The following is a 15198-nucleotide window of genomic DNA, read 5'->3' as shown; positions in this document are numbered from 1 at the left end:
GCTACAACCACCCTCCAAAATTTTTCCTTAGCCTATTTTGGAGCCTCCCTACCAACCTTACACAACACTTTGTCTTGCTTTGTCAAGTACTCAAGCTTCAGTGTTTTCCTCGCACAAAGGCAACTTGTCAATCACAATCGTTCCATTCCCCTCACAGGCTGCTTACCTGGACTTGGTCCAACTGCAGTCTGAGTAGCTTCACCTAGAAAATTGTGCATTTCTAGAGGGCAAGAATCCTCTCCCCCTAGGAATTGTGTAATCCTCTTTGACATCCAGTTGAGCTCTAGGATTGTGCAATCCTGCCAGCCAACCCTCCCAGCAGGATTTTCGCAAATTTTCCCAGTAGCAGCCTATTCAACTCGGGATTTGCACAAATTTAGGTAACAGTCAGCTGCTCTGCCCAAAAATTGCACAAACCTCCTATGTAGTTACCCAAATTCCAAGCCAAGAATGTGTATTTTTCCCGAGCAATGGAGCATTGCATGCATAAACAGTCTGGTTGACCAGTTCCACCCAAGACCGAGGGAACTTGACTTGCATGCATGCATGACTTGATCTTCCTGAAATAACAAGAGAGAACATGTAGAAGGCATCGCATGACTTAGGGAGCTATTTTTAGTAGATGGGTGTTACATGCAAAGCTCTTTTAGAAGTTTCCCTCCAAGTGTCACTTTTTCCTAGATTTGTGGCATCCACGTCATGAGACCAAAATTATTTATTTGATGCATTAGAGCTCATTCATTCACATTGATCTTGGAGGTCTCACATCCCACAGCACATCTAGGACTCTTTGACACATTTCACTCAGCTATTCATGTGTAAGTGGTCTCAACTTGTCTTTTTAAACATTTTTGTCACTTTTTGTGTACTCGCTTGTGTGAGTGTTGTTTGCTTGATTTCTTTGGATTCCTGCCATCATTTACATATTTTCTAGCTTGTCCTATCTTTTTCTTAGTTTTTATCACTATCTCACTTTTGTTGCATGCATGAAATTGTTTTTCACAGATGTTCGACCAACTGGCGAATGACCTCACCCACATGCATGTTCATCTGTTTGCTGGATCTTCCATTCATTTTTTTCATGCACTTTTTATCACTTTTTCTATCACCTAGTGTCACCTTGCATTTCATTGACTTACTTGCTTTCAGTTGCCCATCGGCAAGTCTGGCCAACCTTGGCCCAGTCTCTTCCTTGACCAAGGCTGTATTACGCAATCTAGGGAAGGAAGGCTCACCTTCCTCTCTAGATTTGTGTATTCTAGCCCAGGACTACCCTCCTAGACTATTTTGCACATTCTTGGAGGACAGTGGCTGATTGGCCCAAGAAATTGTGCAAATCTGCCCCTGGGCCAGTAGTCCTTCCTCGCTGGAATTGTGCATTGTGCAATCCTAGAAGCCAACTACCAAAAGGGATTGCTCATTTCAAAAATCCAATAACTAGTCTATCCTCTGAGACAAACTACACTTCCTTTTGTGTAGTTTTGGCAGCTAGTTACTCAGCCTCCTAGTGAAATTTGAACAATCTTGCTCATTAATTTCCTAGGTATGTGTTGTGTCCTTCCCCGGATTTGCTTTGTTTTCACTAACATATTTCTTTCCATGCATGCTTCTTGTTTCTAGATCTTTCAGGTGTTCATCTGTCTTAATGGCTTCCAAGAGAACATGATCTCAAGACACTGATGGTATGGCAGCTAGAGCAACAACTAAGTAGGCGTCCTCTGGTGTGCCGATCTATGAAGATACGAAGCTGTATCTAGACAAGGACATCAAATTGAAGTGGCAAGAGGTGAATGAAACATATGCAGGTAATTTTTGGGAAGACCTTGAAGACTCTCAGGTGTATGTGAACATTCATAAGTCTGGCCTGTACCAAATTGCTTGCAGATACCCACATTCCCATGTGTGGACATGATTCACTGGATTGTCTCTCACACTGACCCCGAGATGATGAACTTGAGCAGTGACAGTGGGACAAAGCTTGCAACCTTCTGGGCATGAGATTACAATGAGATGTATCAGACGACCGAACCCATGCCTGTCATGACTCCCCTATTGAGCTTACCCAATAGCAGAGGCCACGCCAGAGACATTCTAAAGGATTAGGTAAAGGAGCCAACTCATTGTATGATTACACCCAATTAGATTTATAAGATGAAGATATTGAGGAAGGCATACCAATACTTTGTCATATTTTCATGTCGACTGAGTGGCCAAGCAATCACTAAGACCTTCCCTCAAAGTTGGGTGGTCGCGTTGGACCAACTAGCTAGAGAAGGAAGGCCATGCAACTGGTCCGACATACTAGCTTCAGCTAAAGGAGCAAGTCACGAAGGCTCGACAGTCACCCAAAAGCATGGATGTAGATATTTACATGTGCGCCTACATTCTAGATGCACTCTATGTCTGACATGAGTTCCTGGTCTTAGAGTGGGAATGATCACCAGTGAAGACTGTTAGCACATATTTCAAGTTATTATTTGAGTGGAGCTTCAGAGGAGTGATCATATAGTTATCCAACCATTTTGTCACCCTAGTGTATAGGTTGATATTCGAACAGGATCCACCCTGCATGTTGGAGGAGGCGATGAAGATATTTTTAGGAATTGCAAATTGGTACGCCTCACCGTCTGACACGTTCATCCGAGTGTTCAATGTGGAGAAGTAGCTGCATGTACTACCAAAGTTTTCTTTGGACATGGTTATCATGTAGGAAGTAGCATATCATATCTCAGCAGGATTGACAACTAGGTTGTAGTGGAAGAAGAAGGCACATCGGCCCACTCTTCCATTGTAGATTGGGTTATACAAGATCTAGAGCATCAAGCAAGTGGATGTTGAAGCTGAATATATGAAGAAATACCCATACGACCTCTAAAGCCTCAACTCGTACGACCCACATTGCATTGTGAAGGATCAGTGCGTGAGATTTTAGTTAAATTGGATCCATGGGGAGTTTCATTGGGCTAAGGAAGACTCATGTAGGTATTGCTACCATTCCTCGAGACCCAATGAATAGGTCAATATTGTTGTAGAGTGGTTAGGAAAGCAGCATGAAGCAGCATCACGGAGAGCACCAGCAGTAGCAGCAACAACAGAGGCAGTAGAGCCAAGCATACCTGTGCATGAAAAATGGAAGAGGAATATTTTCAACCACATGGAGGAGGAGAAAAGTTCCATGTTTCGAGTAGATCCACTTGTAGAACAATAAGCTATGGCTATTTAGGTGAAGAGGAAACAAAGCGATAAGCGAATTGTGTGAATGTAGAGGGATAAGAAGAGAATGGAAGAAGCAGAGAAGGAGTTGCATGAGCTGAGGGAGAAACTCCAGAAAGAATAAGAGTTGTGACAACAGGAGCAGGAAGCACAACCGTAACAGATTTAGCAGAGGGTGCATCACATGTAGACAGACGAAGCAGCACCCGTACAAGTAGTTGATTCATTTGAACAACTGGCATCAAGCGAACATGGTGAACCATCACAGGGGTAAAACTTTTCTCATGAGATAGAACTGGCACTTGAACAGTTGGATGCAGACATTTAGCAACAGGAGTTGGAACAGGATACCAACCTCATGCCTGACCACAAAGAGGTCAACTCATTCACTTCATTGCATATCGATGATGAGCAAGTCTTGAATGATGAAGGATGCACTAAGATCCTTGGTGGTCAACCAGAAGCAGAGATGCATAACATCTCCTTTGATGAATCCCATCACAAAGTTGTGTAGTCTCATAGAGTACAGACTCTGGAGAACCAAACATCCTTTGCACAATTTGAAGAGAAAGTGATCGTGATTGATGTGCACAAGCATCCAGCTATGTTTCCTGATGCAACTAGAGTGTATGCCGAAGCCACTAGCTCAACTGTTCATTTTCTCATAGTTGAGGATAAGCGAATGACGCAGGAACTACAGGCAGCCAAGCAGGGAGGAAACTTGGTGACAATGTCTGCTGAATTGAAGAAGGAAATACAATATGAAGTATTGTCCTTGGACACAGTTATGCGAGCATTGTACTCCAAGTTTGGTACCATTCATCAAGTAGTCATTCATCTCCACAGATGGGAGCAGTGATGTGCAAGAAGAGTATGGATCTTGAAGAACATACATACAATTGTTGATAACATGTGAGCATGGACAATGAAGTACAATGGAGCCTCGCTTCACTTGCCAAAGATGATGAAGGCCAGTGTAGTCATGTTGCAAGCGCGTGTTCAAAGTTAGAGACGGAACTATGAAGACCTACCACAACTCTTCACTAGCATACAGGCTTCCCATGCACGAGTACTAAAAATCATGGAGGTTATAGTGCACACTCATGTGATCCAATCACTTGGGACCCTCACCAAGGTGAAGACCAAGAATGAGGTCCAACAAGAGCTTGACTCATACTTTGACGAGTTGATGCGCACTACCACCAGCCCATACTTGCCTATCAGTATAGACATTATGCGCAAGTACGTTGTTGGTCCGACCACACTAAAGAAAATGATGTGCATGCTCATAGACAAGTTGGATAGAGGAGCCCGAGTAGTGTAACTAGATGCTATGGAGGCAAGGTTTAGGTTTTAGATGGATGCCACAATAGAACACACAGACACTCTCAAGGACTACCAATCTTGGCATCAATATTTCATTGTTGATCAACATGAGGATATCAAGTAGTTGGACTTCTATGGTTGTCTAAGTCCAAATGATGTCTAGTTTGGCTTGTCCAAGCCATTATTCACATGGGTACATGTGCATTGTAATGTTGAGTCATGTCGAGTGTAAGTCAAGTATCAAGAATGCATGTAACCATCGTAGAGTAGGTGAAGAGTCACGAGGGTAGTTGAATGGTCAAAAACGGGAATTTTAAGGCTCACCCCACCCTTTGCTATAAATAGTTCCTCATAACTCATTGTAAGGGCTTTTGGTCAGCCAGGCTTCTACTAAGACTACCTTGAAGAAGGCTTGGACAGTATTGTAATGTAGGCAGATATGGTCGTAACATTCCAATGTTGGGGCTAGTAGGTTTGCGTGGATGCATTGTATGATTGTGACTTACTCTTCTTTATATAATAAGAGCAAGCACATTTTCATGCATATGTTGCTATTGTAGTTGGATTGCTCCAGTTTCTTTAATGATATGTCTTGTTTAACTTATGTAATTGTGTATGAACTGATTCACATGCAATTATATGAATTTTGTTGTTAATGTGTTGCATATGTTGTTAATGCTATCAATGTCTATGTTGACTGCTCTATCAGACATCAGACAGACCTTTCACTTGAATCTTCCTATAACAACCATCACACTCATCTTGGACTAATCCGTGAGTGATGTACATGTTATCTTTCCTTGCATGATGTGACTACCACATCTGGGTGGACTGCTCCACCGGAAGTTGTGCATGTCCTTTGTGTTGTGTGTTCCTAACTAAGTTGGGACTGATCCGTTTCAACCTAGAACTCACCTTCACCTCCTCCCCCTTCGAAGTGTTGGAACCTCTCATACACCTTCTTTGACTCACTTCATCAGTCACACCCTTATTTCCGACAGAGTTATCCTACTTGCCTCTGTGTGACATCACAGTCGAGGCATTACCTTACAACCCACTGCTAGGACTCCTACACCAAACGGTCTGAGGTCTAATTGGGACTTCTTACCAGGGAGATCCCCTTGACATGTTGGTTGGTCCAACACCATCAACACAGAGGCACATTGGGAGAAAGGGTTGCAAGACGATCTAGAAACTCTGGAAAAGGTAGAATCATTGCAATAAGGATGAACATCAAAAACCTACATGCCAGACACTTCAGGGCCAAAAAGCACGCATGAAGGATCCAATCATTGAGGATATTCCTCAAACAAACATGCCACAAGAAGATGACCCATTTACTTTATTAAGTAAAAGATGGTTTTTTTAGATAGTAGTTTATTATGGCCACGGTTTGTAAATCATGCATTGCAAGTAAATATAAAAAGTGATGGTGTGTTTTCCATCACTTCAAAATGCAACAATGATCTTTATGGCCTTTTATTATGAGTGGTTTGGGTATTGGTTTCTATCATGTAAAACATGACCAGAGAGTGTATGTTATAAACTCTTGGCAATTGTGGGGTTGTTTGAGTCATATATGGTTTGTATATGATTGCAAGGGATGTACTAGCTTTGTGCGCAGGTGGTTGAATGTGTTGTTTGGCAAAGACAAAGGAAGTGCACTAGATGTGTTAATGCTTTTGGTGGAGTATATTTGTGTGGGCTTAAAAAGAATGCATTTGTGTAAAGCTTAGTGAATGCAGGAAGAAAAAGTGAGGGAACAATTTCCTCACATGCCAATTGACTGAAAATGATTTTGGCGGTCCAAAGGCTCTTAGTGGGGAGGATTGATCCAGGTGGATCTTTAAAGAAGTATCAATGGCATGGTAAAAGGCTCAAAACTCAAAGTGGAATAATTTGAATAAACTTAGCATCTAATTGAAGTTCTCGTCATCCTGATTCCAATGGTGTGAATGACACTCAAATATGAGTTCATACGAAGAAGTTAGATCAAGTCAAATTTTATGTTTGACTTGTCCAAGTGGTGGGAGGAGTGACATGGCAGACACTCTTAGCAAATGGGGAAGCACCAAGTGGGAGGCTGCCATTGGTCCCACATATCACATATCACAGCAAGAAGAAGCTACAACTTAAGGAAAATCGTCTAGGGTTGCGATGCGATTAAATCGCAATCACACGTCATAGAAGTTTAAGGAATCAGACCCCATAGTATGTCAGGTTGCGATGCGATCAAATTGAAATCACACATAGCAGAAGTTTAAGGAATCAACCCCCAGAGAAAGTCAAGTTGTGATATGATAAGTCACAATCACAAATCATAGTGGGAGTAGTCAAATGTAGTACCACCCAGGTTTCCGTTGATTGCAATTTTTGATGGGGATTCAGACCCGATATTTTATGGACTATGCTTAATAATCCTGGAAGGTCCATTGTTATCGCAGAATGCCTATATGGATCTGTACACCAATGGAATATACCAATTATGATTTGTGATGGGGACTCAGACTCGATATTTTATACATCAGATTTAATAATGTCGGTGGGTCCTTGGTTCTCGTAGAGTACTTGATGTGTGGGTTGGTCTGTCTGCTGTTGGAAATGTTGATGGGTTATCAGTCTTGATAAAGTCATCGGGTTAAGGTAATTTCATGATCAAATCAGTTAAGGGAGTTTCACGATGTTTGTAAGGGTTGTCGCTGCATACTATTCAAGGGCCCGAGAACCTCTGTTGACAAACGCCTGCTTGCTTAACTTGGTCTATCGTTTGGAATTTCCTGGGTATTGATGGATTTTCTGCCATGCTTATATAAAGGACCATTTGTGTTGGAGGAAGGCGGAGAGGATTGGAAGATTAGTTTAGAACCTATTGAGCATAGTAGACCCTAACCTGGAAACAAGCCATGACCTCACCTTGAGTAGTAGGGAGGTTCTGAGAAGTTGCAGAAGGACCAATTATCTTAATTGAATGTTTAGATATGTGTTTTTGCATGATTTTTCACCATGATTTTAGTGGTACTGTCTATTTCTGAAGGTGGGCTCTCCATTCTTCATCCATATTCCAACTTGGAGGTATAAGGATTGTAAATAATGTTGCTTGTACTTTTACCTTTTTTTTTGTGCCACTTAATGAATGAGGGCCTCCCCACTATTGAGTAGGGCCCAGAGACATAGTCCAAATTGGATGAAAGCTGTAATCAAATCTTTGTGTCATGGTTTCTTGCTTATCGTGTTATTTCTGCATTTTTTATGTGCTTTTAAGTTTCGTGGTTTATAAGATCAGTTTCATGTAATTTTAATGCATCTATAACTAAAAGGTCTTGGATGATAGACCTAGACAAGGTCACTTTTAGAGAAAACCCTAGGTCATATAGTATTGTCATACTGGGATTTAAATATTTTCTTATGAGCTTCATTCATTGCGGCTGCACCGTGATGCTGCTCATTGAGATGTTCCAAATGAATAAGGTGTTCTTCAAGAATTGAAGTGCCTGGAAGAAGATGGACTGCTAATTTGAGAGATGGAATTTCACATTCTACAGGAAAAATTGATTCCAACCCATAAACTAGTTAAAGAGGAGTAAAACCTATAGCGGCCTTAACATATATTAGGTATGCCCAAAGTGTGGGATATAGCATGATGTGACGGTTGGACTTAGCTTGATTGATCATCCTTTGCAGGATGGTCTTAAGGGATTTATTAATGGCTTCTACTTATCCATTTGCTTGAGTATAATAAGGAGACGAATTCTTCTACCGAAATACCAACTTCAAATCCAACTCACACATCATCTTATTATGTAAGTGACTACCATGATCAGTGACAATATTTTTAGGAATACCGAAGTGTGAAATGATTTGATTGAATAGGAAAAGAGTTTTGTATCACCATTCTTATTGAAATTAGGCATAGATTCTACCCACTTGGTGAAGTACTCTACTGCTACGATGATATACTTGTGGCCATTAGCCTAAGTTGGTTTACATGTGGTTAATTCAATACCCCAATTAGTAAATGGACCAACAATGACAATGAAATAAATTAGAGTTGGATGCGTGCACATTTTTCCATTATAAACATGAAAAGGATGGCATTTCTTGACCACTTCAATACAATATTTGAAAATCGAGGTCTAGAAGTAACCTTCATGCAATATTTTTTGGGTTGTATCAATCCCAGATAGATGACCTCCACAAGCTCCACTATGGAAGGCATTCAAAATTGACTCAACTTCTTCTAAGTTTAAACAACATCTAAGGATTGAGTCAATCACTCGATGATATAGAGTATCACCAATGATAAGGTAATGCTTAGCTAGGTGACACAACTTTCGATGTTCACCCTTAGAAAAATACTAAGGGAACTTCTAAGTCTGGAGATATATAATAATATCACCATACCAAGGATTTTGTGAAGAGATGAGATAAAGATGTTCATCAAGAAATGATTCTTCATAAACAACCTCTCCTTCACAAGGTATTTCTGAGATTAGTTCCGCAGAGACCAAAGATTTATTTTACTTATATAACACAAACTCGAGATCAAACTCTTGAAAAATGACAATCCATTTATTATATTTTCCCCCAATCACTCACCTACTGAGAACAAATTGAAATGCATTCACATCAGCCAATACAAAGTTTTTTCTGAGAGAATGTAATAACAAATTCACAGGACAACATGAATAGCTGCCAAAGACAATTTCTCAACATTAGAATACTGAAGTTCATGATCAGCTATGTCATGTCTTAGACAATAAATCACATGCTCCTTAAGTGCATTGTCTTCCTGAACTAGAACCATACCAATGGTTGATTATGTAGTTGTAAGATATAAGAGGAAATCTCTTATATAATCAGGCAGACTAAGAACAGGATAAGATTTCAGTTTTTCTTTCAAAGAATCGAACGAGAGTTGAGCAAATTCATCCCAAATGAATGGAAATCCTTTCTTGAGTAAATGCATAAACATTTTTGTGATCTTAGCATAATTTAAGATAAATCTCATTAAAACAATTATCTTTTTCTTGGAGACTCTAAAGTTGATGGATACTCGATGAGGGATGAAACTGAATTATTTTGTCAACCTTGAAGTGTTCTACATGAATCCCATCATTAGACATGATGAATCCCAATAACCGACCAGATGTAACTATGAAAAAGCACTTTTTGGGGTCAATCAAATTTTGTAGTAATGACATCTTTGAAAGACTAAATGAAGGTGTTCTAGATGTTCCACTCTTTTGTGAGAGAGAGTAGATAAATCATCAAAATATGCTTCAATTATATGCTTGATATCATGGAAAGTGTAGAACATGGCCCGTTGAAAGGTAGCTCCAACATTTCTTAGGCCAAAAGGAATTTTTATGTATGCGAACATACCCCAGGGGAAAATAAATGTCATCTTATGTTGGTCCTCAGGACAAATTTTTATTTGATTATATCCATAGAATCTATCCAGGAAGGAAAATATCTCATTTCGCACGCACTCATCAATGATATGATCGATAAACAAAGTGGGGAAATTTTCTTTAGGACAAAGTTTATTCAAATCCCTAAGATCTATGCACACACGGATTGTTCCTTTCTTTTTATCAAGAAGGATTGTATTTGAAACCCATTCAGTCAAAGGAAAAGGGTAGATAAAATCTGCCTTAAGGAACTTCTCTAACTTAGCCTTAATAGTCGCAACTTTCCTAGGATTAACTGGTTGAATCATTTTTCGTACAGGCTTTTCCTTTTCGTAGGTCTTCATCAAATTTTGAACTATCGAAGGATCGATTCTACACATTTATTCATAAGACCAAGTGAATAAATCTCAAAACTTTTTAATGATATCAGTATAGATTTTGGTTTCTTCACGAAAACATTGAGCTCCAAGGAATTCTCAATAACATTGGGATTCCTAGAAATGTTCACCAGAATGGTTTGTGAAATACTAGGCATGTTACCTTTAAAATAAATATGTGATGGAGCGAAAGTATTATGAAAATTTCCATTATAGGAAGGACTAGATAAGTTTGATTCAACTTCATGCAAATCAGGGAGAAAATAGGATCGATGATGCAAGGCATCCCATGGTCTTTCTACACCAGTCATTGATTCTATAATTTCCTCATTGGATGGTAAAATAATATCAAGGCAATCCATAGCCGAAGTATAATCAATTTTCTAGACTAGAGCCACATCACCATATTCATCCTCCGATGGGAGAGGGATGGGATCCAAATATGTAGGATTCACAATAGATTGATACAAAATTTCCGCTACAGATATTGGATAAGACATTCCACCTACTTTCCCCTCTTCTAATGTGGCTGCTGGAGGGGGAAAGGGCCAAGGATAATAAAAATAATGGGTTCTGAAAGAACCATATCAAGGAATGACCTTGGAAGATTAAATGGCATTGACATGAGAAACAGGAGATGGAAGATCAAAAATTCCCATCAAAGAAGAATACATTCCAACTCCTAAATTCTCAAAGCGATGCTTCGTATTCTTTACAAAGGGAACAATGGAGTCAACATATGCATTAGGATCATTGCAAGAATAAGATAATTGAGTAAGCGTAAAAATTATCCCTTTATGAGGGAGCCATAGGATGAAAAATAACAATGATATAATGGCATCCATTGTGTAAACCCAATTGCGTCCAACCAAAATATTGTAATTGAGATTAGCATCTACTATCTCTACTTCCACATTAGTGACCTTGCCCCCTACACAAATAGGGAAGGAAGGTATAATTCCATGAGGCTTATCAGAATGGCCATCGAATGAAGTTAAGAGAGTAGTATAGGGAACAACTTCAGGTGACCCAATATCCTTCCAATATGACATAGACATGATGCATATGGAAGCCTCTTCATCCACTACTATTCAAAAGATGGTTTTCTTTCGATATGTAGATTTAATCTGGAAAGCCATGTGATGAGGAGTCTAGCCTTAACATTTTACATATCAAAAGTGACTACAACATAATTCTTTGGGTTTAAAAGTCTAACTGTAGTGAGCAAAGCACTCCTCTGTGCAAGACCTGATTGGAGTACATCTAATTTGACCTGGCACAATGTCTCTGAGTTAAATGTTTGAAAATATAGTAGTTCTCAGTAGCCCTCGCATTGGTATTATAGGTCAAACATATTGAGTAGCCTTTCAACATCCGAGGCATAGGCTCTAATGCGAGACTCTAAATATGCAATGGCTCTAAGGTATCAGAAGCAGTTTTAGATTTAAAAGGATCCGCCTCTCCATAATCATGAGCTCTCATTGAAATATCAACATGAGACTTAACCATATATACATTCGATGTAGATTCCCCATCTTGGGTGCCCCTTGTAGAGGTTCCAATCACTCTCATTCGCGCTAGAAAATCATTTATGCCCTTGGGGATGCTGGGTGTGTGTTATATTATTTCCACGATGGCGGGCACAACAGGGGTTCATAAGGGAGGTGACACCCCCCCTGTTGAGGGGTTTCTAGGGGGTGGTAGCCCCCCTGCATGGGATTTGGGGAAGTGCCTTTGGATTTTTTTTTTGTAACCTATATTAGGTGGGTAGACCTACCTATGAATTTGTGCATGGGTTTCTCACATGGTTTTGGGCATGAGGATTTTATGCCCATGGTATCTTGTAGATCCATTCAAGGGAACTATTGTTATGTTCTAATCCAGGGTTAATGGATTGGGTTTTAGGAATGCTTCAGCATGTATATATATGCATTGTAACATTGTAATGAATATAGTGAAAAATCAATCTGGTAGTCCTAGTTTTGGTATCTAGGGGAAATATATTGGTATATATATTTTATGTTTTGTCCTCTCACAATTTTTTATTTTCTATTTTAAGAATTCATATGGAGGCAATTTCTGTACAGGGTTAAAACCTACATTTGGTATCAAAGTTGTTTTGGCTTCAAGGGGACACCTTTGTTGTTGCAGGGTTTTGCATGGCCTTGTGTTAGACCCTATTTAATGGGAGATCTACGAGATCGATTCTTGTGGTGAAAGAAGATGGCGAGTAGTGGGAAAATAGAGATCGATAAATTTAATGGTCAGAGTTTTGAGTTGTGGAAACTCAAGATTGAGGATCTGCTGGTGGATAAAGATCAGTGGATTGTGGTGGATACGGGTACTAAACCAACAACAATATTAGCTAAAGACATGGTGAAGTTGGATCAGAAAGAAAAGAGCACAATAAATTTGTGTATCTTAGATTCAGTATTGTTGAATGTATCAGGGGGATATATGGAGAAGGATTTGTGGGAGAAGTTAGGGACTTTTTACCAATCTAAGTCTATGATGAACAAATTGTTCCTATGGAAAGCATTGTATAACCTAAGGATGAAGGATGGAGAGTTAGTCATAGTGCATCTAAACAAATTTAATACTATGGTAAGCCAGTTGTTATCTATTGATACAAAATTTTCAAATGAAGATAAGTTCATCTATTTGTTTTGTTCTCTACGAGATTCGTGTGATAGTCTGGTTGTTGCAATAGGTAGCAATACAAATACCTTGATGTTTGATGAAATAGTCTCATCCTTACTGTCAAAGGAGATGAGACGTAAAAATATAGAGAGCCAGAGTGCAGATGCCTTGTATGTACGAGGACAGTACTAGAAAATAAATAGAAATAATTCCTTGACTGGGAGATCTAAATCTCCAGGAGAACTTGTAATGCGGAAAGGAAGGGAACTTCAAAAAGGACTGTAGATCTAAAGATTTTGAGAAAGGAAAGGGATCTGATGATGCTCCTTTTGCAAAGGTGAAAACCACCTCAGATGAAGGTGGGGATGTGTACTTGTCTTATTCAAGTACACATGTAGATCATGAGGCATGGTTGATTGACTTGGGTGTATCCTTTCACTTCACACCCCACAGGGAGTGGTTCTGTGAGTATGAAAGATATGATGGTGTTGATGTATTCTTAGGGGATGTAAGGAAGGATAGAATCACCAGACATGGAAAATTCAAGATGATGTTACAAGGTAGAAGGATAAGAACACATCCGGGTGTTCTGCATATTCCTCCATCGGCCAAAAGTCTGATTTTTGTAAGAAAGATGGATGACACAGGTGTAAAAAAATGTTCAAAAAATATACCTACAAGATGGTTTGGGAAGCACTAGTATAGATGCGAGGAGTTCAGATTGGAACTTTGTACAAGCTTTTGGGTAGTATTGTTATTGATGGGTGCAATAGTTCTGTGGTTCCTGAAAGTGGAACAGAAAATCTAGTGGTCTTTCGAGAAAAGAAAATGTTATGAAATCAAAGCCTTTGACATATTGGAGAGAAGATACATAAAATACTTCATGGTAATGTTATGGTAGAAGGTATGCCTAATTTCTCTCTCGATTTCGATTTCTATGAACATTGTTTATATGGGAAGCAAATCCAAGTGAGCTTTCCCTCTTGCTCTAAGAGGGTGAAAGGGATATTAGAGCTTGTGCACAATGATGTGTTTGGACCTATGTTGGTTCCATCACTGGGTGACTCTCTGTACTATGTATCATTAATATATGACTTCTGAAGGAATACATGGATATATTTTATCAATAATAAATCTAAAGTCTTTGAAACGTTTAAATAATTTAAGGTTATGGTGGAAAACTAGATAGAGAAGAAGATAAAGGTGACGAGGAAAGATAATGGTGGAGAGTTCTACAAGAAGGAATTTGAAGAGTTCATTAAGAGGTGTGGTATCCCATGGAAGAAAACTACTCCATACACACCTCAGAAAAATGGAGTTGCAGAAATAATGAATAGGGTGTTGATGGAAAATACAAGAAGCATTCTTAGTGGTGTTAGGTTAGGACAATAATTTTGGGCCGAGGCGGTCAACATTGTATGTTACCTGGTTAATAGATCACCTTCATCAACATTGGAGGATAAGCCTCCACATAAGGTATGGACTGGTAAGATACCCTCTCTTTCACATATGAGGGTATTTGGATGTCATGCATATGTACATGTTCTAAAGGAGAAAAGGACCAAGTTGGATAGTAAATCTGAAAACTACATCTTTATTGGGTATAAGGATGGTTTAAAAGGTTATAAGTTTTGGAACCTAGACAAAAGGAAGGTTGTGTATAGCCAAGATGTGGTGTTTCGAGAGGTTAAAGATGTTATTAAACATGAAGTCCTACCTAAGGAACCTGAGAAGATAGAGTTTGAGCTAATGGAGGAATAATCAAACTCTACAGCAACACAAGAATCAAAAGATGAAGAGCCACAAACTCTAGTCGTGAGAAGATTAGTTCGAGAAAGAACATAGCTACAAAGGTATAGTCCATATCATTTCTATTCAAATTTTTATTTATATATCACTGCTGATGATCCCAAAACTATCATGGAGACAGTAGATTCAGAGGATGGTAAACTCTAGAAAGAGACCATGGTTGATGAAATGTTATCTTTGGAAAAAATGAGGCTTGGTATCTTGTGGAGTTGTTAGCTAGAAGGAAACCCATTGGAAGAAAATGAGTTTTTAAGAAGAAGATGAATGTAGAAGGCAAGGTGGACAAATAAAAAGCTTGGTTGGTAGAGAAAGGTTATTGCTAGGTGCCAGGAATTGATTTTGGTGATATTTTTTCTCATGTTGCTAAGGTATCTTCCATTATATTACTTTTAATTGTTGTTGTTGCTTTTGATTTTGAGGTA

Source organism: Pinus tabuliformis, chromosome J (genome assembly GCF_031772625.1).
Source record: "Pinus tabuliformis cultivar Carrire ecotype Pingquan chromosome J, CPIR1, whole genome shotgun sequence".
In the NCBI taxonomy this organism is placed as follows: Eukaryota; Viridiplantae; Streptophyta; class Pinopsida; order Pinales; family Pinaceae; genus Pinus; species Pinus tabuliformis.
The sequence above is the reverse complement of the archived record's forward strand: the minus strand, read 5'-3'. Positions refer to the sequence as shown.